The sequence below is a fragment of the Mobula birostris genome, chromosome 2, assembly GCF_030028105.1.
Source record: "Mobula birostris isolate sMobBir1 chromosome 2, sMobBir1.hap1, whole genome shotgun sequence".
In the NCBI taxonomy this organism is placed as follows: domain Eukaryota; kingdom Metazoa; phylum Chordata; class Chondrichthyes; order Myliobatiformes; family Myliobatidae; genus Mobula; species Mobula birostris.
Genome location: NC_092371.1, coordinates 142,489,785 through 142,515,709, shown reverse-complemented (window position 1 = coordinate 142,515,709; position 25,925 = coordinate 142,489,785). Strand labels below are relative to the sequence as shown.

Here is a 25,925-nt window from a genome sequence, read left to right as displayed (position 1 = left end):
TTTGCAACCTTTGTTGTGGAAGACTGTACCAGCCCTCTCGGGTGTCTCTCCATCAGTTTCCAGCCAAAGGTCACTGCACTCACCTGGTTCTCTTCTTGACTGTTTCTACTCATGAGAAGGAAATCACCAGTAAAGGCTTCTCTTTAGCTCTGTCATTGCATGTTTAGCTCTGTTGAATTTACTCCATTTTTCATCCTGCTCTTCAACATAATCAGAAAACATAGATTCTGTTTTTGAAAATGAAGTGATGACACTCAGCTTTTCCTTACTATCACCTTTGATTACTGACTCTAAACCATCAGCCAATTCACCTAAGATCCTACCCCAAATGGACAAAATTCTCTTTTAATTGAACGCTGGCAAGATTATAGGAGAGCACAGTAGTGTAGCAGTTTGTGCAGTCACTTTACCAAGTCAATGATCATCGATTGGATTTTGATTCCCACTGCTGTCTCTAAGCATTTTGTATGTTCTCCTGTGACTGCACAGGTTTTCTTCCACCTTCCTGAGCTGTCCGGTTAGGTTGGGGAGTTGTGGGCATGCTATTATTGTTGGTGCTGGAAGCCTGGCAGCACCTGCCATTTTCAATGTACATGTAACAAATAATAAAGCTATCCTCAATGAAAGCCATTGTTGTCATTCTCTATCCCAAGTTCCGTACTTTAATATGTGATGCTATCTTCATTAAGGTAACTGTCTGAATCGGACAGCAATAGACAATAGGTGCAGGAGTAAGCCATTCAGCCCTTCAAGTCAGCACTGCCATTCACTGTGATCATGGCTGATCATCCACAATCAGTACCCCGTTCCTGCCTTCTCCCCATATCCCTTGACTCCACTATCATTAAGAGCTCTATCTAACTCTTTCTTGAGAGCATCCAGAGAATTGGCCTCCGCTGCCTTCTGAGGCAGAGCATTCCACAGATCTAGAGTTGATTCTTGAGTTGACTTTTTGACCACGGAAGACCTTCGAAGCGTGATAGCCACCCTACCATCCCTCCATCTGTGCCATGAATCAGCACAGGAGGAGGTAATTTCACCCATCAGGTGTGTAATGACTCTTTTTGGGGCAACCCAATCAGTCCTTTTTTCCCCTGTGGTCATGAAAAATTATTTTCCCCTCGTTGCCAATCCAATGTTTTTATTGTGCTTCCAGGCTGGTGTTCTGGATCTCCATTCTCTTCCACATCCATTATGTTGGAGCCACCTATCTACTTTCTGTCTGTGTTATATTTTGTGGTGCATTTATTATGGGAATCGCAAGTGAGTTGGGATGTGGTAGAAGCAAGCGAGTAGAGTTGCGTGTTCACTCTTAGTCAGTTAGTCTAGTTGAGTGGGAGCGAGTCAGGAGCATGATTTTTTTTGTTAGCTGTCAATTGGGACGTTATTGAAACGTTAGCTAGATGGCTAACTTTGCAATTTCACTAATTTTGCATAGCTACGCTAATATCACTATTAGACCACTAATTAGACTGTTATATTGCTAATTTAGTTTTGTTCACTTTTTTATTGCTATAAGATCATTCATCTCATCTGGTTTTGTAATAGAGGATTGAGCATACTTTTCTTCATGTGGAAATTTGTTATTTGGAAGTGCATCATAGGGTGTTGAGTGCCCTGGCTTAGTCTCTCAGTGGTTTCAGTTTGCTTTCAAGTAACTGCTACATTTTGTCAATAAAAAAAATAATTATACCAAATGATGACCATCTACTGCAAACGATTGCCTTGGACCTGAAACAGGGACAGCAGCAGCTTGCAGTAGGATTATCTGCAAACTTTTGTTAATTGATGTTGGTTTTTTGTGGTTTGAACACAGTTTTGAATGGCCAGCATTGCCCGTCCATTGGAGACTGTTGCTTGATCATATAGTGTTTACCTAAAGATTCATTGCTTTGTTTTATCGAGGTGCTGAAATATTATGGTTGCCGACGTTTGAATGGAAGGCTGTTTTTTGGTCTGGTTTAACCGCTGTGGATGTGTGCACAGTTTATTTGTTGACTACGTTTATTGAATTGAATATCGCTGGTGCTGTGGGTGAACAAAGAATTAATTACAAGTCGCACAACTAGAGAAAGTAACATGAGTGTATCGAACCATGAAATTGGCAGCAATGACTGCAGTTGGGGCTTGCAAAAGAGAAATTAAAGCTAAAGTTAACCACTGCACATTGCATGATTATTGCTTTTGAATCTGTTGTCCTGATCCTTGGAACAGCTTATCTTTTACACTTTCTAAACCTGTGATTTATCTTTTGCATTCTTGCGCACACTTATTTTACAGGTGTCCCCCGCTTTTCAGATGTTCACTTTACGAAACCTCACTGTTACGAAAGACCTACATTAGTACCCTATTTTCGCTTTCAGGAGGTGTTTTCACTGTTACGAAAAAAAGTTCAGCGCGCGATAAAAGGCAGCGCGCGCCCCGAGCAGCCGCTCTCCCGTGGATTCTCGCCGGCATTGCTTAAACACAAGCCTGTGAGCAGCCGTTTGCAAGATGAGTTCTATGGTATCGGAAAAGCCTGAAAGAGCTCGTAAGGGTGTTACACTTACGGTAAAACTAGACATAATTAAGCGTTTTGATCGTGGTGAACGAAGTAAGGACAACGTGAGTTTGGCTTGTGGAAGCGGACGAACATGATGTTGAAGAGGTTTTGGCATCCCATCAAGAACTGACAGATGAAGAGCTATGCCACTGGAAGAAAAAAGGATAACAATCGAAACCGAATGAGTAATGATAAAGTACGACTTTAATTTTGAAAGGGTACGTCGGTTTAGGGGATATTTACAGGATGGTTTGAGTCCTTATTAAAGAACTGTGTGATAGAAAAATGCGCGAGGCTCAGCAGTCAAGCAAGCCTTTCACATCAGCCACAGCAGACGACGAACCTCGACCTTCGACATCGAGGCGGGCAGAGATAGAAGAAGATGAGCTGCCTGCTCTAATGGAAACAGGTGACGAGATGACACCCCAGTGTCCCACCACCCCAACCCCCAGGCCACGGACAGATACCGATTCGCGGAGAATGCAAAGGTAGCCGGGAGGCACACAGCACATCTTTAAGAAAAAAACCGAAATAAATATACTAATTAATTAGGTGCCGCCGACACGTAATTGTCGGCCCAGATCAGAGACAACGCAATCGGAAATCAGCACTGATCTGGGCCGACAATTACGGGCGGCACCTAATTAATTAGCATGTTTGTTTTGGCTTTTTTCTTAAAGATGTGCTGTGTACCTCCCGGCTACCACTGGACCCCTGCATTCTTCGCGGCAATGTATCGCTCAGTGGCCTGGAGGGTGGGGGGGGGGGCCACTGCACCACCCAAACTCCGACGACTCAGTCTAACACACCATCTTCAGTGTGCTCGGCGCTGAACCAATTCCGGTAAGTGATACTACACTGTACATACACTATTTCTACTTTATATCGGCTGTGTATTTTTACGTGTTATTTGGTATGATTTGGCAGCTTCATAGCTTAAAGGTTACTGGAGAGCGCTTGCACCGTGTTTTTGCCAAGAGCGCTAGCGTGAGATTTTCTGCCGACGGCGCTTGCGTGAGATTTTCGCTCCAGAGAACAGTTCATTAATGATTGTGGAAAAGTATTTCTACTTTATATAGGCTGTGTATTTATCATATCATTCCTGCTTTTACTATATGTTACTGTTATTTTAAGTTTTATGTGTTATTTGGCATGATTTGGTAGGTTATTTTTGGGTCTGCGAAGGCTCACAAAATTTTCCCATATAAATAAATGGTAATTGCTTCTTCGCTTTACGACATTTCGGCTTACGAACCGTTTCATAGGAACGCTCTACCTTCAGATGGCAGGGGAAACCTGTACATGGATTCTTGCTGCCACTTGAGGTATTCACTGCATTGGACTAGACACAATGCAAGGTTTTTTGAAGTGAAAGAACAGTGGGACATCCATCCTCTCCGCTGTGTTTTAAACATTTAACAAGTTTCAATTACCAGGGCTGGTACTTTTTGGAGATTTTTATGTCCAGCAAGTTTTGTATTTGGGATTGTGAAACCAATCCTTAGCCTTCATTGAAATCTGTGAGATGGAGCTTCGTTTTCCAGTTTCATTTTTACCTGCTTTCTTTGTTCACGTTAATTGGAGAAGAGTCGAGATTCTGGTGATTCAGAACAACTGAAGGAAGTATCTTGTGTATTAAGGCAACGGTAGTCCTTTGAAGGGTTGAGTGGTAAATCTGGCCTTGCCAGAGATGTCCTCAGTCCATGTGCAATGGTTGCACAGAGCTAGAGTAGTTTGCAGAGGAGTTTTTGAGTAGAGTTTACTTCAGTAGGTTTACTATCAGAAAACAAGTTGGAATTTTTAAGAAGACTAATTTTCTAACATAGAATGGGGTGTATGTACCTTTTCTGTCATTCATCTTTTACCTATGTGGCCATTTCTTTACCTGCTGTGTGAGGAGAAGATTGATGTTTCCTTGCTGGAAATCCTGTGTTTTCCCCCCCCCCCCCACAAAACAATTGCAGGGCTCTAGGCGGGGTAAGTTATGGTTAACTCCTGCTGATACCATGATAACAGCATGAAAATTAAGAATTGACAGATGAATATTGAGAATTGAACTTCCCCTTATCAACCGACCTGTTTGTTACCTCTTAACCCTTACATACTGTTCATATTCTATATCTTCACAGTATGGTCCGGGTCAATTTTGAACCGGCCCAAGAATCCCCTCATAACAAGTGTCTATACCAAATTTTGAACCACAGATCTATTTAGAATGTATAAATAGCCTATCTGACGTTAATAAATGGGTGATTAATCCTTAATGTTTCAAAGATCTAAAATCCATTTCAATAGATACGGGTCAAATTTGACCCAGAACAGCCTCAATGTACAAAAATTTGTAGCACCTGTACAAAAGTATAAAATTTTGAAATATTTTCATTTTTGTGCATTTTGGGTCACTTTAGGAAAAGTCACCAAATTTCAGCTTTAAAAAATGGCATTTGGGGTGTTTTTACTGCTGTCAAATGTCAAAACGGGTCAAATTTGACCCGAACAGTATGTAAGGGTTAAGATGTGATGTTAACCTCCTGCTGGTGCAGAGTGCTGATAATGTCTCCTATATGGTCCCTGCCAGATATAATTGTATCTGTAAGGAGTGTGTTGTTGCCCCTGTTAATGTGTTCTTTGTGTGTTTAAAATGTGGAGCGTTCATTTGGCTCCAATGAACATAACTAACTTGTTTTTGTTCAAAACAGCTGAACCTGCATTTTTAGCCTAGGATAATGTGCATCACAACAAAATGTCAGTATCATATGTCATGTTATCCTTTTCAGACATCAGCTTTATGTTGTATTTCAATTTTTTATTACATTTGAGTAAACAAGGAAGGGGAACCATTTAATTACAAGAAACAAAAACAATCCTGGATTAATTATTTCCCTCTTGCATGATTGTAGTATTGTCAACAGAGAAGCCTGATGATTCGGTTGTGCATTGTTCACCACCAATACGATATGTGTCATTATGCTTCAAATAGAACCTCCTTGATTCATCCAAATTGGTAACTAAATTGCTCCATATTAAACAGCCTTTTCTCTTCAAAATTTCAGTTATCTCTTGGGTAGTGCCAAGTTTAATCCTGAACTTGAGTGTTGAATATGTTGAGTTTGCACACTCCCGCTGTGACAGTGTGGGTTTCACCCAGGTAGCGCAGTTTTCTCCCACATCGGAAAGACATGCAGGTTGGGAAGTTAATTGCCCAGTGTAAGAATGTAGAGTTGAGTGGTAAGATGTGGGTGCAGTTGATAAGAATGTGGGGGAGAATGAAAACGGGATTTGACTTTAATTTTCCACTTTAATGTTCATTCTCACTCCCTTCTGATCTGTGCCTCCTCCATTGCCCCAGTGAGGGCCAATGCAGATGAGAAATCAACATGTTATCTTCTGCCTAAGCGCTTTGCAGCTAACTGGACTGAACACATTGAATTTCTCAACACAAGCCTTCCTGCAGATGCTGGAAATCCAGAGTAACACACACAAAATGCTGGAAGAGCTCAGCAGGTCAGACAGCGTCTATATAGGGGAATAAACAGTCAATGTTTCGGGCCGAGGCCTTTCATCAGAACCCTTCATCAATGAATTTTTCAACCTTGGGTAAGGTGTCAAGCTTATGATCCTTTCTCAACTCAAGCTCTGTCAAATACGTTGCTAATGCTCATTTGTCATGCTCCATTTCACTTGATTTGCCTTAATCAAATCTCCATTTTGTTTTACATTTTGCTCCTCCCTCAAAAGGTCCACTTTGAAAACTGTAAACCCTCCACACCATCCCCAGATCTGAGGAAGGATGATTGGGCTCTTTCTATGGATGCTGCTCTACAGGCTGAGTGCTTGCAGCATTTTGTTGTTCAGATTCCTCCATCAACAGTTTTATTTGTTTTCCATTGGGATTAGCTTAGTGGTTAGCACAATACAGTACAGGTGACTGGGGTTCAATTTCCGCTACTGCCTGTAAGGAGTTTCTATGTTCTCTCCATGACTGTGTGCATCTTGGCTGGGTGCTCCTGTTTGCTCCCACAGTCCAGGATAGGTTAGTTGGTCATTATAAATGATCTCATGATTAAGCTAGGATTAAATCGGGGGATTGCTGGGCGCTGTGGCTCGAATGGCCAGAAGGGCCTATCATTAGGTAAATAAATGAACATAATATTTGTGTAAATGGTTGGTTGGTGCAGATGGAGTGGGCTGAATAGCCAGATTCCATGCTGTGTCTTTCTATAACTTTGACTTTCTGACCGTGCCTCGCTGCTGTGCAGTGACGGCAGAAGTGTCCATGCTGTTGGGATCCTTGCACTTGTTTAGCACTTTTTGTTAAATTTCAAAATACCCCAGAAGGTCCTTATAGTTAATGGCATAGACCAGAAGTGTAATAACTTTTGTTGGGCAATGTTTCACTACTTAACCATCCAATTTGGAGTGGTAACAATTCAGGATGCAGGAATAAAGTGAAAGAAGACCATCAGATGTAGGAACAGAATTAGTCCACTTTGCCCATCGAGTCAGCTCTGCCATTTCATGGCTGATCCAATTTTTCTCCCAGCTCCAATCTCCTGCCTTCTCCCCATAACCCTTCATGCCCTGACCTATCATGAATCTATCAACGTCTGCCTTAGTATACATAAAGGCTTGGCTTTCACAGCTGCCTGTGGCAAAGAATTCCACAGATTCACCTCATCTCTATTCTCAAAGGACGCCCATCTATTCTGAGGCTGTGTCCTCTGGTCTTAGACTCTCCTACCATAGGAAACATCCTTCCACATCCACTCTATCAAGGTCTTTCACCATTCAATAGGTTTCAATGAGGTCACCCCTCATTCTTCTGAATTATAGTGAATACAGGCCTGGAACCATCAAACACACTTCATTTGACAAACCATTCAATCCTGGAATCATTTTCCTGAATCTCCTTTGAACCCTCTGCAGTTTCAGCACATCCTTTCTAAGGTAAGGGGCACAAAACTGTTCACAGTAGTCCAAGTGACGCCCCACCAGTGCTTGAAAGAGTCTCAACATTGCATCCTCAACATGTACGGCACTTTGTCAAAGGCCTTCTGAAAATCCAAGTACACAACATCAACTGATTCTCCTTTGTCCATTCTGCTTGTCACTCCTTCAAAGAATTCCAGCAGGTTTGTCAAGCAAAATGTTCCCTTGAGGAAGCCTATTTTATTATGTAAGCACAAGAGATTCTGTAGATGCTGGAAATCCAGAGTAACACACACAAAGTACTGGAGAAACTCAGCAGGTCAAGCACCATCAATGGAAATGAATAAACAATCAAAGTTTTGGGCCAAGCCCCTTTTCGGAAGGAGGAATGTAGTTTGATGATGGTCTGATCTTCGATCAGCTACCTATTTTTTGGAGGGAAGTCTAGCAGAATGGAACAATAGAAATAGTCCTTCCCTCGTGTGTGTAACCACCACCACACTAAGTAATTAAGTGGCAGCTTAGGCCTAGATATCATTGGAGTGTGTTCCATAGCAATCTGTAACCATATTGTCCCTTGGGGTAGGGCACAGTGGCACATGGAAGAATAAACCAGGTGGGAACAAACACTGTTGGCCAGAGCAAGTGGAGACAGCCTTGCTAATCTCAGTGTCATATTTGTAAGGGTGTGAATGTCCAGGAAGGAGAGGGGAAAGTTTATTCCCATATAGTCTGCTTCCTGACAAAGTGTTCTGTGAGCACTTTGACAATACTCTTGATCCAGCCGCTGGTACTACTCAACTCTGTCATCACCCAGTAAGAGGCAGTGAGGATTTCCACTTTGACAAGAGCAGGCGATTGCCAGACCAGCTGCTGTTTAAGTGGTGGCCCTCCACTGGTCCAGGACAACCAATGATGTTGCGTCCTAGCAGGCTACTTCGTTGGTGCAGCGCCGTCTGTGGCTGATGAGACCAGTGCGAGAGTGGACACCTCTGTGGCAAAGGTCGCATCTGTAGGTGGCCTCAGCTCTGCTGGAGCTGCAACGTTCCCTTCGATGGGCCCGCTTGTCTTTTGTCACTTTCAGGAACTATTCCTTGCCTGACTTAAGGTGTTGTTTCTGGGTGCTCCTCCACCTGGTGCAGACGGCTGCAAGTTCCTCCCAGGGCTCAGTGTTGATGTCCAGTGCATTCGTGTCCCCCTTGCAGGCACCCTTGGAGCACAGTTGCAGGCAGTCGGTGGTTCTCTTGCTTGAAGCCAGCTCACTGTAGAGGATATCTTTTGGGACTCTGCCATCCTGTATGTGGCAGACGTGGCCCAGCCAGTCCGGCCTACGCTAGGGCGGCCGACACAAGAGTGAACCTCAGTGTCCAGTACTCCTTCTCTCCAGAAAATGCCCAAGGTGTGACAAAGGCATTTTAACTGGAAGGTGTTGAGCCTTCTATCCTGCTTAGGTTATGTTGTCCAGATCTTGCTGCCATACAGCAGTGAGCTGGTGTCTTGGAGGTTATCAGAGAGGCCAGTCATCATTGTCTGAGCATTCCTACATCCCAGTTTTAGAGCTGGTCTCTTTCGTTTTGTTGTCTTGCCTGGTGCAGTGTTTCCAGTCTGCAGTCTAGCCCGTGCACACAGTGAGGAAAGCAGACCGTGGTGGGGCAGCAACGTTTTGTCTGGGCATGCCTAACTTGAGGCGGGTAGTAACTGTCTCATGAAATCTTAGAATCTCTCCCACCATTGGAAGCAAACCCTGGTGCCACGCTCTATGTCAGATGAGCTTATAAGCAGTGACTGCTGCTTCCCGTGTTGTATTAATGCCATGGGGTGAAGCAGGAGTGTCCTCCCCTGAATTGTGCTGATGCCACAAGGTGAAGTCAGCACTCAGACCAGACCAGTATAATATGGAGAGCAGGCTGTGAACGTGCAGCAGGCTCCTTCTCTCCACACAGCTGATGAGTCCAGAGGAATAGCAGAGACTGATGCTGTTTGGCAACAGTGGCGTTGCAGGACTGTAGCCGCTGTCTTGCCGCCTTTATAACTGCATTGATATGTTGGGACCAGGTTAGATCCTCAGAGACCTTGACGCCGAGGAACTTGATGCTGTTCACTCTGTCCACTTCAGATCCCTCTATAAGAATTGGTATGTGTTCCTTCGTCTTACCCTTCCTGAAGTCCACAATCAGCTCTTTTGTCGTTGAGTGCCAGATTGTTGCTACGGCACCTTTCCACTAGTTGGCATATCTCACTGCTGTTTGCCCTCTCGTCACCACCTGAGTTTCTACCAACAATGATTGTATCACCAGCAAATTTATAGATGTTATTTGAGCTATGCCTAGCCACAGAGTCATGTGTATACAGAGAGTAGAGCAGTGAGCTAAGCACACACCTCTGAGGTGCACCAGTGTTGATCGTCAGTGAGGTGGATATGCTATCATCAATCTGCACAGATTGTGGTCTTCTGGTTAGGAAGTCAGCTTAGGACTGAACTCAGCATAGGACTGCTTTAGGAACTGCAGCTGATTCCGATTTTGGAGATCATTCATCACCTGACACTGCATGCGTTCTTTATAGCCATATTGTGGACCCTAACGTCTTTAGCTCAGGGGTTCCCACCCTGGGGTCCATGTACCTCTCAGTTAATGGTAGGATTCCATGGCATAAAAATGATTGGGAGCCCCTGCTTTAGCTACTTTATCAATGAACTTCCTTCCATCACACCTTTGGATGATTGTACAGCATTTAATTTCATTAGCAACTCTGCAGACGACTAAACAAGAATAAAGCAATTTTCGGGCTTGGAATGACAACTGGCAAAAATCATTTACATCACACAAGGGCCAGACAGTGGCTAACTCCAACAAAATGGAGAGGAACCACCACCCCTTCATATAGTGTCATATTTGTTGCTGAATGGCTACCCCTTGGGAGAAGTCTCTGTTGATCTGAATCTGGACTGAACCAGACATTTTTTTTAGAAACTGTGGCTGTGAAGTTAGGTCAGAGGTTCAGTTTTCTGAGATGATTGACTCACCTCTGATGTTGTAGAGGCCCTCTTATCAAATACATGGCATGGTTAAGTCAATGATATACTCAATGCTTCCATTGATAATTGCAGCTCCAGTAACACTGGAGCTTGTTGCTGTCTGAACCAAGCAGCCAACTTGAACACACACCACCGTTACATCCTCTCTCTCACGCTCTTTTCATGACTAACATGTAGATGCAGTGTACACTACTGTACACTGCTGCATCTGGAAAATGTAGTGCAGCAGTCCTTCAAGATCTTTTCAACATTCTTTCTCAATCAAATCATTACTGTCGTAGGAGGGGCAGGGCAGGAGAGACATGAGGACACAGCCGCCCTCAAGTTTTTTGCTGCAAAGCACGTAGCTATATGGGTTATATTGAGTTAATGAACAGGCCAAATACTTCCTCCCAGGGTCAAAATCCTGTATTTTTTTTTACCTAAAGCAGCCATAGGAGTATTTTCATCATATAAGCAGCAATGATTCCTAAACAATGTCAGACCTTGGGCCCCGGGGTTAACTGAAATGACTGGAGGAATGTGAGACAGAGGGGCGGGAGGGGGTTAGTGAGAAGTTTTACATTGTCAGGGCTTTTCTTGCTGTCCAAACCACTCAGTGCCCCAATTCATTGATGACCTAAAGTCTGTCTGATGTCCCAGTATTAATGTATTAAACCATTGTTTGCTAAAAGCATGTAGCTGTATGGTTATATATACTGGGCTAAGGGACTCATCAGATCACAATTGGAGAAGTGTCCCAATTTTGTTCACCCGCTCCACTAAATGTATCAAATGGATGAGGTGTGCGAAAAGAATAAGAACTTCTATTTTTATTTTCTAGGGAAGAAAGGGGGAACTCATGACAGACAGAAAATATTACATGTCACAAATCTAAGTGAGATGATGAACAAATGGGAATGTGTATGAATGTTTTAAACTAATAATTGCAGTTTTTTGAGATTACATGTTGATAATTTGATGAGGAAGAGATACTTATACTTTATTGTCGCCAAACAATTGATACTAGAACGTACAATCATCACAGCAATATTTGATTCTGCGCTTCCCGCTCCCTGGATTACAAATATTAAATATATTAAAAATTAGTAAATATTAAAAATTTAAATTATAAATCATAAATAGAAAATAGAAAAATGGAAAGTAAGGTAGTGCAAAAAAACTGAGAGGCAGGTCTGGATATTTGAAGGTTACAGCCCAGATCCAGGTCAGGATCCGTTCAGCAGTCATATCACAGTTGGAAAGAAGTTGTTCCCAAATCTGGCCGTACAAGTCTTCAAGCTCCTGAACCTGCACCCGGAGGGAAGAGGGACGAAAAGTGTGTTGGCTGGGTGGGTCGTGTCCTTGATTATCCTGGCAGCACTGCTCTGACAGTGTGCGGTGTAAAGTGAGTCCAAGGATGGAAGATTGGTTTGTGTGATGTGCTGGGCTGTTTTCACGATCTTCTGCAGCTTCTTTCAGTCTTGGACAGGACAACTTCCATACCAGGTTGTGATGCACCCTAGAAGAATGCTTTCTACAGTGAATCTATAAAAATTAGTGAGGGTTTTAGGGGACAGGTCAAATTTCCTTAGTTTTCTCAGGAAGTAAAGGCGCTGGTGGACTTTCTTGGCAGTGAACTCTGCTTGGTTGGACCAAGTCAGGTCATTTGTGATATTGACCCCGACGAACTTAAAGCTTTTGACCTGTTCCACTTGCACACCACCATTGTAAATTGGGTTGTGCGGTCCGCTACTCCTTCTGAAGTCAACAACCAATTCCTTCGTCTTGCTGATGATACAGAAATGTGGGCAAAACGTCGAACACCGACATAGTGGGCTGAAGGTTGCTGTACAACAATATTATGTTGCTTTAATTTTTTTTGGACCTAAGGGTTTCTCCTGAAAGAAGAGGAATGCAAAACCTGTTGATAGTCAGACATCTTATTTGAAGTCTTGCTGTCATAACTAAGGAGAAGTTTATTTCAGTCAATTCAACTGCTTTTCTTCTCCTGAAGACCATAGTGCTTTCATTCACATATTCAATAATATCTTAAGCAATATTCAATTGGTTAAGACAACATTCAGTATGGGAAACCAAAGTATTATAAATGCTGAAGATCAAAAACAAATGTTTAATGCTTTGTAGGTTAAGTTACATCTGTGGAAAGTGAAACAGAAAGTGATGAAAATCCCTTTAGAGTTGTGTTTATTAGCTGCCAGCCATACCACCTCTTAGTGCCCTATTCTAACAACTTAAAGTTTAAAGTAACTTTATTATCAAAGTGCATTATGTCACCATGTACAACCCTGAGATTCACTTTCTTGCCGGCATACTCAATAAATCCATAATAGAATAACAACCTTAATCATTGCGGCTGCCATTGTCTGAGTGGACATAGAGTGGTGATCTTAAGGTTTTACCTCTTCTAGGCTTCAGTGGAGAGACTTCACGCAGAGAAAGCAAAGGAAAGAAAAGCTCAGGTTTCCCCTTCTCTTCTTTATATCTGCTCAGCTATAACTACCTCCAGTATTCCTGACCACTACAACTGGGAGAAGTGCTTCTAGTAAACCACGTTGAGGAGTTGGAGCTGGAACTGGATGAACTCCAGATTATTCGGGAGGCTGAGAGGTGATGGGTATGACATAGAGAGAGGTAGTTACACTCAAGGTGCAGGATGCAGGAATCTGGGTGACAGGAATGGGAAAGGGGTTAAGGAGACAGTGCAGAGTACCCCTGTGGTCATCCCTCTCAACAGGTATATTACTTTGGATACTTTTTTGGTGGGGGGGGGAGTAGAATTGACCTAACACAGGAAAGTCACAGTGGTCGGGTCTCTGGCACTGGGTCTGCCTCTGTGACTCAGAAGAGAAGGGGGGAGAAGAGGCACACTGAGCTAATAGGGGATTCATTGGTTAGGGGACCGGACAGGAGGTTCTGTGGGCGAGAATGAATTTCCCAGATGGTGTGTTGCCTCCCGGGTGCCAGGATCTGGAACATATTGAATCGAGTCCTCAGCATTCTGAAGTGGGAGGATGAACAGCCAGAAGTTGTGATCTATGTAGGTACCAATGACATGGGTAGAACAAGTGTTGGCGTTCTGCATTGAGAGTTCAGGGAGTTAGGTGCTAAATTAATGGGTAAGACCTCCAGGTTTGTGATCTCAAGATTGCTACCCATGCCATGTGCTAATGAGGCTTAAACTAGGAAGATTATACAGTTTAATACATTGCTAAGGAGTTGGTGTAGGAGGGAGGGCATAGGATTTTTGGATCATTGGGCTCTCATCCAGGGAAGGTGGGATCTGTACAGAAGGGACAGTTAGCACCTGAACTGGAAGGGAACTAATATCCTAGGGGGAAGGTTTGTTAATACTCCACGGTGGGGTTTAAACTGGGGTTACAGAGGGATAGGAGCCATAGGCCAGAACAGTTAATGGAGAGGTTGTGCAGGTAGATGTTGGTAAGACCTCAGATAAAGTTAAGAATCAAAAGGTTGAGCATAGTGCAACAAAGAGTGAATACAGGACTGAAGGTTTTGTATCTGAATGCATGCTGTATACAGAATAAGGTAGATTAACTTGCAACACAGTTGCAGATTGGCAGGTACAATGTTGTAGGCATCACAGAATCATGACCGAGAAAGATTGTAGCTGGGAGCTTGAGGTTCAAGGATGCACATTGTATCGAAAGGATGGACAAGAAGGCAGAAGGGGTGGAGTTGCTCTGCTGGTAAAAAATGAATCAAATCGTTAGAAAGAGGTGATATAGAGTTGGAAACTGTTGACTCATTGTGGATGGAGCTAAGGAACTGCAAGGGTAAAAGGACCTTGATGGGAGTTGTATACAGACCCCCAAACAGTTGTAAGGATGTGACCTGCAAATTATAACGTGAGGTAGAAAATGTATCCTAGAGATCAATGTTGCAATAGTCATGGGGAACTTCAATATGCAGGTAGATTAGGAAAATCTAGTTGGTGCTGGATTCCAGGAAGGGGAATTTCTAGAGTGCCTCCAAGTTGGCTTTTTAGAGCAGCTTGTGGTTGATCCTTCTGGATCAGCTATTTTGGATTGGGTGTTGTGCAATGAACCAGAATTGATTAGAGATTAAAAGAACCCTTCGGGCAAGTGATCATAATATGGTCAAATTCACCCTGAAATTTGAGAAGGAGAAGCTGAAATCAGATGTATAAGTACTATATTGGAGTAAAGGGAATTATAGAGGCATGGGAGAGGAGTAGGCCAGATATGATTGGAAAAGAACACTGGCAGGAATAGCTGGAATTTCTGGAAGCAATTCGGATATATACACAATTGGATAAAGTATTCTATAGTAAAGATGACACAACCATGGTCAACAAGAGAAGTCAAAGCCAACATAAAAGCCAAAGTGAGGGCATATAATAGAGCAAAGATTAGTAAGAAGTTAGAGATTTAAGGTTTTAAAAACCAACAGAAGGCAACTATAAAAGTCATTAAGAAGGTAAAGATGCAATATGAAAGTAAGCTTGCCAATAATATTAAAGAGGATACCAAAAGTTTCTTCAGATATATAAAGTGTAAAAGAGAGATGAGAGTGGATATTGGATCCCTGGAAAATGATGGTGGAGAAATATTAATAGGGGACAATGAAATTGCGGATGAACTGAGTAAGTATTTTGCATCATTCTACATTGTGGAAGACATTAGCAGTATGGTGGAAGTTCTAGGTGTCAAGGGGATGAAGTGTGTGAAGCTATCAGAACTAGAGAGAAGTTCCTTGGGAAACTGAAAGGTCTGAAAGTAGATAAGTCACTTGGACCAGATGATGTACACCCCAGAGTTCTGAAAGAGGAGGCTGAAGGGATTGTGGAGGCATTAGTAATGATCTTTCAAGAGTCACTAGATTCTGGAATGATTCTGAAGGCTGGAAAATTGCAAATATCACTCCACTCCTCAAGAAGGGAGAGATGCAGAAGAAAGGAAACTATAGGCCAATTAGTCTGACCTTAGTGGTTATAAAGATACACATAAAAATCGCTGGTGAACGCAGCAGGCCAGGCAGCATCTCTAGGAAGAGGTACTGTCGATGTTTTGGGCTGAGACCCTTCGTCAGGACTAACTGAAAGAAGAGCTAGTAAGAGATTTGAAAGTGGGAGGGGGAGATCCGAAATGATAGGAGAAGACAGGAGGGAATGAATTGACCTCAACTTGGCCTGAGTAGCATCCGCTTAGGAGTCTGTGCAAAAAGTAAATATAAGGCGATAGTGCAAATCTAAAGCAAGATCACGAAAAAAAATAGCCAAAAATGTTTAAGATTGCTCAGTCTAGAGGAACAGCTTTTGTTCCTTTACTGGAAATGTTAACTTGTCTTTCAGTCAGTTTAAAGCATTCTGAAATTCCTGGAAACATTCCACAAAATTAAGTTATTAACTAGATTAACAGGATCCCACAACAATGGAAAGCTTGTCAGCTTTTTGCCCAAAGCAATACTCATCTCTTAGTAAACCACAGAAACATTTGGTATAATGTATTAATTATCTATGCCACTACAAAGAAAGTATAATCATCATCTGTTGACACTAAATATCACTTTCAAATACACCAGTTATTGTTGATTGATAAAATGTTTGACCAGGTCTCATGCATGCTGATGAAAATTACTTCCTTTGCTTTGACGCCTCTTGGATGTGTCCTCTTTTGAGATGGAGGAATAGCCTCATACTCAGCCTCACGTGAACAAAATATACAATGGAGAAACATCACTAGGATTTCCTGTCAGCTATCTGAGAGGAAGCCAGAGTATAAAAAAATTTGCAAAATATATGTTTTAAATACAGGAACCAGCTTCTGCCTTCAATTAACTGTTGGTTGATATTTTGTGGAAACAAGATTAGGTATGGCTGATTTTGTAGTGGGATTGGCATTGGACTTCGAGGTGAGTTCAGGGTTCGAATCTGGTCAGTTCCTTGCACGCTTTTCATCTGTGCTGGGTTGAGTGTTGAGCTAGTAACTCGACCTCATAGGAGCAGACAAGAATGCTAAAGGAACAGCAAAACCCTGTGACCTGATGTGCCACAAGACGTGGAAAGGAACAACAACAACAATAGGTACAGGTACAGCCTCCAAATTCACACCCCCCTCGCCATCCCAGTGGACCTCGAATTTTCTGGAATCACACTTGACACCAGTGCTCTTTCATTGTAGATATCCCTGCTAAGGTGAAACGGTGCTCAATATCTATCCTTTATTATTATTAATCATCTTCTCAGGCGGCATATTCCAGAGTTCATCTTCCCTCTGGGTGGAAAGATTCCATCTTGTGCCACCACTAAATTTCCTAAACTCTTATTTACCCAGGGCTCTTTCATCGTTGGTACCTCTACTGAGGTGAAAGGGGGCTCAATATCTATCCTTTGTTTATATTTATTGAGATACAGTGCAGAGTAGGCCCCTCTGGCCTTTCGAGCCATGCCATCCAGCAACCCCCGATTTAATCCTAACCTAATCACCGGACAATTTACAATGACCAATTAACCTACCAAGCAGCACAGCGGAGGAAACTGGTGCACCAGGAGAAAATCCGTGCAGTCACGGGGAGAACGTACAAACTCCTTGTTGGTGGAACTGTGAAGTGTTGTGCTGACCATTAGGCTGTCGTGCTGCCACACGTGATTCGTATAATTTTGTTTCCCACATTCAGACACCCCTCAGTTTTTCCTCTCTTAGGGAAGCAAACCAATCTTTCCAGTAGCTCCTCCATCTGAAATGTTCTGTTCCAGGCAGCATCCCGCCAATCCGATCACATGATTCCTATAAAATGTTTATAAAGTTGAACCATAATCTCCGCATCATCTAATGGCCTGGTATTTAAGTATCTTCAACAGAAGAAAATCTGCAGATGCTAGAAATCCGAGCAACACACATAAAGTGCTGGAGGAACTCAGCAGGCCTGGCAGCATCTATGGAAAAAAAAGTACAGTTGACGCTTCAGGCCGAAACCCTTTGGTGCCTTTTAATCTCCTTAACTACCAGAGCTGCTGTCTCATGGATCCTTGGACTTGGAATACCGATGGACCTGTTTCTCAGTATTTCCCAGGATCCAATAATTCCTGCATATATGCTAGTCTTATTTCGTTCTTCTAAAATGCATGACGTTGTATTTTTCATGATTAAATTCTATCTGCTATTGCCCCGCGTATGGTACAATACACTTTATAAGAACATAAGAAATAGTTGCAAGAGTTGGCCATCTGGCCTGTCGAGCTCGCTCCGCCATTCAGTAAGATCATGGCTGATCTGGTCGTGGACTCATCTCTACCTACCTGAATTTTCCCCATAACCTTTAATTCCCCTACAATGCAAAAATCTAGCCAAATTTGTCTAAATCTATTTACTGAGGTAGCTTTCACTGCTTCATTGGGCAGAGAATTCCACAGATTCACCAGTCTCTGGGAAAAGCAGTTCCTCCTCACCTCCATCCTATATCTACTCCCCCAAATCTTGAGGCTGTGTCTGAGGGACATTGTGCAAATACACCAGTCATAGTTTGTTTGATATGCTTCAGAGTTTTGCTTTGGGGCTATTATTTAAAATTATGCTCAGAAAAAGTAAGCAACTATATTCAATCTCCCACATGAAAAACAGTAAATGCTGGAAATACTCAGTGGATCAGGCAACATCTGTGGAAGGGAAATGCTCTTTACTGTTTCAGAGCAAGACATTTTCATCAGATCAGGATTAGTTATAGAAAACATAAGCACAATATATTCTGCAGCTGCTGGAAATCCAGAGTAGCACACACAAATTGCTGGAGGAACTCAGCAGGTCAGGCAGCATCTATGGAGAGGAATAAAGAGCTGATGTTTTGGGCCAGGACTTTTCATCAGATAGTCTTGGCCAGAAACATTGGCTCAGCGTTTTGTGTGTACTATAGAAAACAACCTTTAAGCTGTAAATATTTCCTTTCCTATCTTTAAAATGCATAGTTCTTTATTAGCCATCCTGCTAAGGAGAGTCGGATCACAGAATGCTGAGGTCCAAACTTAATTCCTCTGTCACATTCCAGTTGGAATTTTGGCACCAGTATACTAGGCCATAGATTTTCAAACAGACCACCACAAGAAAATATATTTAGGAGGTGTTGTTAGGTTAACAATCACTCCAAGGTATTTGTAAAGGGCTTGTCAAGGTAAATGCAGTTTTATAGAAATTTTAAAGATGAATTAACGTACATTAATTGTTCTGAATTGTTTTCAGTATGCAACACTATTGCTATGGTATCAGATTCAACAAGATAGATGATACCTGCCTGCAAGTTTCCATTCAGTGGAATACATCCTTCCTCTTATTAATACTATTTTCTGCCAATAAAAATACCTGATTCTATTCCGAAACTTCAGCTCAGATTGAGAGTTACTGCATGTCAAATCATGGCAAAAAAAAAATCAGTTTTCCATGCTCCATTTTAAAGCTCTGTCCATGAAAAACAATTCTTTATCTATTTTATGTGCTGATGAAATATGCGTGGGATCCCCAGGAGATTATACCCAATGATCTCAAAAATTAGCTGAACATTTGTTTCTGCTGGAGTGTTTATGCTTGGGAGTGGGGGTTGGGGGGGTCATGAGTTTGGAGTGGTGAGTGAGAGAGTGGTGGAAATGTTCAAGGAAAAGTTCAATAGAACTTTTAACTTGAAGCCAATCTCTGCAGATTTACAATCAGTCTTAAAAATGTGAGACAACTTGCATACCAGGTGTTGTCTTGTTATTCAGTTTGGGCATTGGGTTCCCTAACAAGCCAGCTGTTGTGTGTTCCTAATTTCCCCCGAACAGCTGGCATTGAGCTACTGTTGTCCTCGGTATTATACTGTTGTTGGCTGGGGAGTCGCAGGCTTTAGATGTCACGTTGAAGAAGGAACAATAATGTATTTGTAAGGGAGCCTGCAGGTGGTGTCCATGTCCACTTGCTGTCCTTACTCAGCACAGTACTCAGTATCTCACCCTGCAAAAACTCATTTCAGGGAGGTAGCACCCCCAACCCCCGCAACCCCGGTCCACCTCCAAGAGCGCATGTATACAGGACATTTGATTATGAAAGAACACAATTTATTTGACACATATTGAAACTACTTACACAGAGACACACACACTTTTTTTTGGCAATCTCAATGCTAATGCAAATAGTTTTTCTATTTCTTTTGCAAACTTTCCTTGTACTGCGATGTGGCTCTGCTGAAAAGAACTGTGAAGTAGTACTTGAGCAGCCTTCCCTGTGATTGGCCTCCCTAATATGTTGTGGTCCCTAAAAGAAATAAAAGCATAAGGTGTATCCTTATTATATTGTCTTATGTAATACTTTGTTTAGTGATTTTGTCTAATCTGTAAACCAATCTGTAATCTGTAGACTGGGTATATGCAGAAAATGTGACATTAAAATATGTACTTGTATATTATGATGGAATCGTTTTTAATTCTATTACAACTTTAAGCACGTCTACAGGGAGTTTGGCCTCATCACGTAGGACATCAATAGAGTAGCTCCTTAGCAGCTGACCAGCCAGTTTAAATAACGTTAGCTACGCTAATGAACGAATGACACCTGTTAAACTCACCTCAACATGTCTTTTGCAGTCCTAACCCACCATGGGCAATAGAAAAGTCACTGTTGCAAACAGTGCAGCGAGCAACACTGTCATTATTTTGACCCCTATCAGGCAGGGGTACACTTCAGTGTAGTCTGGGGTGAAGTGCGTTTTATATTTTCTTTTTTTGAAACACTCTGCCATGGCGGTGCAGGACACTAAACTGAGCTGATGGAGAGACAGAGGTCGACTGATAGGTCTACTTATCACAAAGAGAGACCAATCAGGATGCTCGCTCCCGCTCTCCCTTTCATTTCCGGGATATTGTATATAATTTGCGGGCGTCAGGGAGCTGCTGTTAATGTGCGGGAAACTCCAGGAACTTCCAGGAGAGGTGGGATGTCTGGGTACTGGAGGTCACTCTGTATGGACGGCCTTGGGCAGTATCTGAAGGGCTTTTTATACTTAAACCATCAGCAGCAGGAAGATTCTTTGTGCTGTCTATACCCTTATTGATAGCCAAATTCCCCACTCCAGTATTACTGTTGAGCCAGTGGACCAAATATGGTTCAGATATATAAATATGAGAATTTGGAGTTACGTGTAACCATTATAATAAATATGAGAGACATTAATTCACACGCAAGCTGGACAAATCTAGTTATATAACAGCATGGGGGATGAATCCTTGGAACATAATCATGATGGGTTTATGGATCAGTATGACTGGGGAGCAGGCTTTTTTTTACATCTATAACTTGGAAAATCTGAATTTACCTATTGGTTAGAAAAAAGCAAGTTGTGAGACTGGGAAATTTTGATCTTCAAAGGGACCTGGATGTCACAAGATCACAAGACAAAGGAGCAGAAGTAGGCCATTCGGCCCATCGAGTCTGCTCCGCAGCTCCCCCATGAGCTAAAATAGTCACCCATCTAGTTCCAATTTCCAGCTTTTTCCCCATATCCCTTGATACCCTGACTAATTAGATACCTGTCAATCTCCTCCTTAAATACCCTCAATGATCAGGCCTCCACAGCTGTACGTGGCAACGAATTCCACAAATCCACGACCCTCTGGCTAAAAAACTTTCTCCTCATCTCTGTTTTAACTGGGTACCCTCTAATTCTAAGACTATGGCCTCCTGTCCTGGACTCACCCACCAAGGGAAACAACCTTTCCACATCTACTGTGTCCAGCCCTTTCAACATTTGAAATGTTACTATGAGATCCCCTCTCATTCTTCTATAATGAATACAATCTAAGAGCCGACAAACGCTCCTCATACGTTAGCCCCTGCATTCCAGGAATCATCCTCGTAAATCTTCTCTGAACTCTCTCCAACATCAGTACATCCTTTCTAAGATAGGGGGCCCAAAACTGCACACAGTATTCCAAATGAGGTCTCACTAATGCCCCATAGAGCCTCACCAACATCTCCTTACTCTTATACACTATTCCTCTTGAAATGAATGCCAACATAGCATTTGCTTTCCTTACCGCCGATCCAACTTGGTGGTTAACCTTTAGGGTATCCTGCACGAGGACCCCCAAGTCCCTTTTGCACTTCTGATTTTTGAATTTTCTCCCGATCTAAATAATAATCTGCCCGATTATTTCTTCTTCCAAAATATACAACCATACATTTGTCAACGTTGTATCTCATCTGCCATTTCTTTGCCCACTCTCCTAAACTGACTAAGTCTCTCTGCAACCTTTCCGTTTCTTCAGCATTTCCTGCTCTTCCACCTATCTTGGTGTCATCCGCAAATTTAGCCACAAAACCATTTAATCCATAATCCAAATCATCGATATACATCGTAAAAAGAAGCGGCCCCAACACCAACCCCTGCGGAACACCACTAGTAACCGGCAACCAATCAGAATAGGATCCCTTTATTCCCACCTTTTGCTTTCTGCCTGTCAGCCAATGCTCCACCCATTTCAATATCTTTCCTATAATTCCATGGGCTCTCATCTTATTAAGCAGCCTCATATGCGGCACCTTATCGAAGGCCTTTTGAAAATCCAAATACACAACATCCACAGCCTCTCCCTTGTCAATCTTATTGGAGATTACCTCAAAAAATTCCAATAGGTTGGTAAGGCAGGATCTTCCCTTCATGAAACCATGCTGGCTTCGGCCTTTCTTGTCATGTACCTCGAGGTATTTCATAACCTGGTCCTTGAGGATTGACTCCAATATCTTTCCAACTACCGATGTCAGACTAATAGGTCTGTAATTTTCTTTTTGCTGCCTCCTTCCTTTCTTAAATAGCGGAACTACTTTTGCGATCTTCCGGTCCTCCGGAACCATGCCAGAGTCTATTGATTCCTGGAAGATCATTTCCAATGCTTCCACAATCTCCAAAGCCACCTCCTTCAGAACCCTTGGATGCACCTCATCCGGACCGGGAGACTTATCTATTCTTAGTCCACTTAGCTTCCCAAGCACTTTCTCTCTAGTAATCTTGACTGTACCTCATTCTATTCCCTGATACCTCTGGCTATCAGGTATATTGCTCATGTCTTCCACTGTGAAGACTGATGCAAAATACTCGTTCAGTTCCTCCACCATCTCTTTGTTATCCATTATAATTTCTCCAGCATCATTTTCAATCGGTCCCATATCTACCCTTGTCAGTCTTTTACTCTTCATATATTTAAAAAAACTTAGTATCCTTTTTCATGTTAATCGCCAACTTCCTTTCATAATTCATCTTTTCTTTCCTAATGACTTTCTTAGTTTCCTTCTGTAAGTTTTTAAAAGTCTTCCAGTCCTCATTTTTCCCACTAATTTTTGCTTCCTTGTACGCCGTTTCTTTTGCTTTTATTTTTGCCTTAATCTCTCTCGTTAGCCACATTTGTGCCATTTTTCCATTCATGATTTTCTTTTTTCTTGGAATATATTTTTCCTGCATTTTCCTTATTTCTTGTAGGAATTTCATCCAATTCTGCTCTGCCGTCCCTCCATTTAGTTTACTTTTCCAGTCGACTTGGGCCAGTTCCTCTCTTATACCACTGTAATTTCCCCTGTTCCACTGAAATATCGATACACCTGATACCAGCTTCTCCTTTTCAAATTTGAAACTGAACTCAATCATATTATGATCACTACTTCCAAGGGGTTCCTTTACCTCCAGCTCCCTAATCGCCTTAGGTTCGTTACACAGCACCCAATCCAAAACAGCCAGTCCCCTGGTGGGCTTCTGGACAAGCTGCTCTAAAAAGCCATCCTGTAGGCATTCTACAAACCCCCTCTCCTGAGATCCATTACCTTCCTGACTTTCCCAATCCACTTTCATATTAAAATCCCCCATAATTATCTTGACATTTTCCTTCTGACACGCTTTTTCTATTTCCAGCTGCAACTTGTAGTCCACATCCTGGCTGCTGTTTGGAGGCCTGTATATAACTGCTATTAGTGTCTTTTTACCCTTGCCATTTCTTAATTCTACCCATAAGGATTCTACCTCTTCTGATCCCATGTCCCTTCTTTCTATTGATTTGATATCGTTACTTACCATCAGGGCCACACCACCCCCTTCACCTACCTTCCTATCTTTCCTATACACTGTGTATCCTTGGATATTCAGCTCCCAATCACATCCATCATTTAGCCATGACTCGGTGATGGCCACAATGTCATATCTTTTAACCTGAAGCTGTGCAGCAAGGTCATGCACTTTATTTCTAATGCTGCATGCATTTAAGTACAGTATATATAGATCAGTATCTGTTGCCAATTTTGCTATATTTCTATTTTGCAGCAAATTATCCTGTATATTCACCAGCCTGTCCTTTTTGCCATCTTTGCTGCACAGTATTTTTGACTTATTTCTATTTTCCTCTTCCTCAACCCTAACACCTTGGTTTCCTTCCCCTTGCCAACTTAGTTTAAACCCTCCCTAACAGCTATATTAAACAATCCCGCCAGGATATTAGTACCTTTTGAGTTCAGGTGTAATCCATCTTTTTTGTATAAGTCATACCTTCCCCAAAATAGATCCCAATGATTCAAGAATTTGAAGCCCTGCCCCCTGCACCAGTTACTTAGCCACACATTCATCTGCTTAATTCTGCTATTCTTACCACCATTAGCGCGCAGCTCAGGCAGCAATCCTGATATTATTACTCTGGAGCTCCGGCTTTTCAGTTTTCTTCCTAGCTCCCAGTAATCTTTCTTCAGGACCTCCTTTCTTTTTCTGTCTATGTCATTGGTACCAACATGTACCAAGACTTCCGGCTGCTCGCCCTCTGTCCTCAGAATACTCTGGACTCCATCTGAGACATCCCCTACCTTGGCACCAGGGAGGCAACACACCATCCGGGTATCCTTGTCCGGCTTGCAGAATCTCTTGTCCGTCCCCCTTACGATGGAATCCCCTATAACTACCGCATTTCTTGCTCTCTTGATTTCGGCACTGGGCAGAATGCCGGAGTCTCGCTCATTGTGGTCTTCCTCTGTCAGGTCTGAAGGAAGAGCTAGTAAGAGATTTGAAAGTGGGAGAGGGAGGGGGAGATCTTCTTTCAGTTAGTCCTGACGAAGGGTCTCGGCCCGAAATGTCAACTGTACCTCTTCCTAGAGATGCTGCCTGGCCTGCTGCGTTCACCAGCAACTTTGATGTGTGTTGCTTCAGTCAACTTAGGACGAGGAGAGATCAATGAATGAATAAATGTTTGCCTTTATATCACTTTGATATGACTGTACATTAGTATTTTTTCCCATTTGTTACATTGCCTGATATGGAGATAGACTTGTACTTCAACGTAACTTTAAATACCGGGAGGTAGTCACACCTAGGCTGTCGGAAGCAGGTCGTTGGGTGACAGTCAGAGGGGGGAAAGCGAAGGTGAGCAGACAGGTAGTGCAGAGCACCCCTGTAGTCATTCCGCTGAATAACAAGTTTACCGTCCTGGATACTGTTGGCGGGGACGACCGACCAGGTGTGAGCCACGGTGGCAGGGCCTCCGGCACTGAGTCTGACCCGGTGGTGCAGAAGGGTGGGACGGACAAGAGGAGAGCTGTCGTCATTGGAGACTCTATAGTCAGGGGAGCAGACAGGAGATTTTGTGGACGTGAGAAGGACACCCGCATGGTTTGTTGCCTCCCGGGTGCTCGGGTCCGGGATGTCTCTGACCGGGTGCGCGACATCCTGGTATGAGAGGGAAAGCAACCAGAAGTCGTGATACATATTGGTACCAACAACATAGGCAGGAAGAGGGATGAGGTCCCGAAGTGTGAGTTTCGGGAACTAGGCAGAAGGCTGAAGAACAGGACCTCAAGGGTGGCGTTCTCAGGATTGCTGCCAGTGCTACGTGACAGTGATGGTAAGAAATGGAGGAGATGGCAGTTGAATGCGTGGCTGAGGAGTTGGTGCAGGGAGCAGGGTTTTAGATTTTTAGATCATTGGGAACTCTTCTGGGGAAGGTGGGACCTGTACAGATTGGATGGGTTGCACCTGAACTCGAGGGGGAGCAATATCCTTGCAGGTAGGTTTGCTAGCGTGGTTCGGGAGGGTTTAAACTAATTTGCAAGGGGGATGGGACCCAGAGTGATAGAGCAGTGAAAGAAGTGCATGGAGTAAAGCCAGGTCTAACATATAGAGAGGCTTTGAGGAAAGAGAAGCAGAATAAATGGTGTAAAGACAATAAGGTAGAAGGGCTGAAATGTGTGTACCTCAATGCAAGAAGCATCAGGAACAAAGGTGATGAACTGAGAGCTTGGATACATACATGGAATTATGATGTAGTGGCCATTACAGAGACTTGGCTGGCACCAGGGCAGGAATGGATTCTCAATATTCCTGGATTTCAGAGCTTTAAAAGGGATAGGGAGGGCGGAAAAAGGGGAGGAGGGGTGGCATAACTGGTCAGGG

At 42.9% G+C, this 25,925-nt stretch overlaps 1 protein-coding gene across 3 annotated transcripts in view; it reads left to right on the top strand.

Annotated features, from left to right (window-relative positions):
- The window catches only part of ankrd6b (ankyrin repeat domain 6b), a 185,008-nt gene that overhangs the window by 6,940 nt on the left and 152,143 nt on the right, over nt 1–25,925 (top strand). The gene's annotated exons all lie outside the window — the stretch shown is intronic.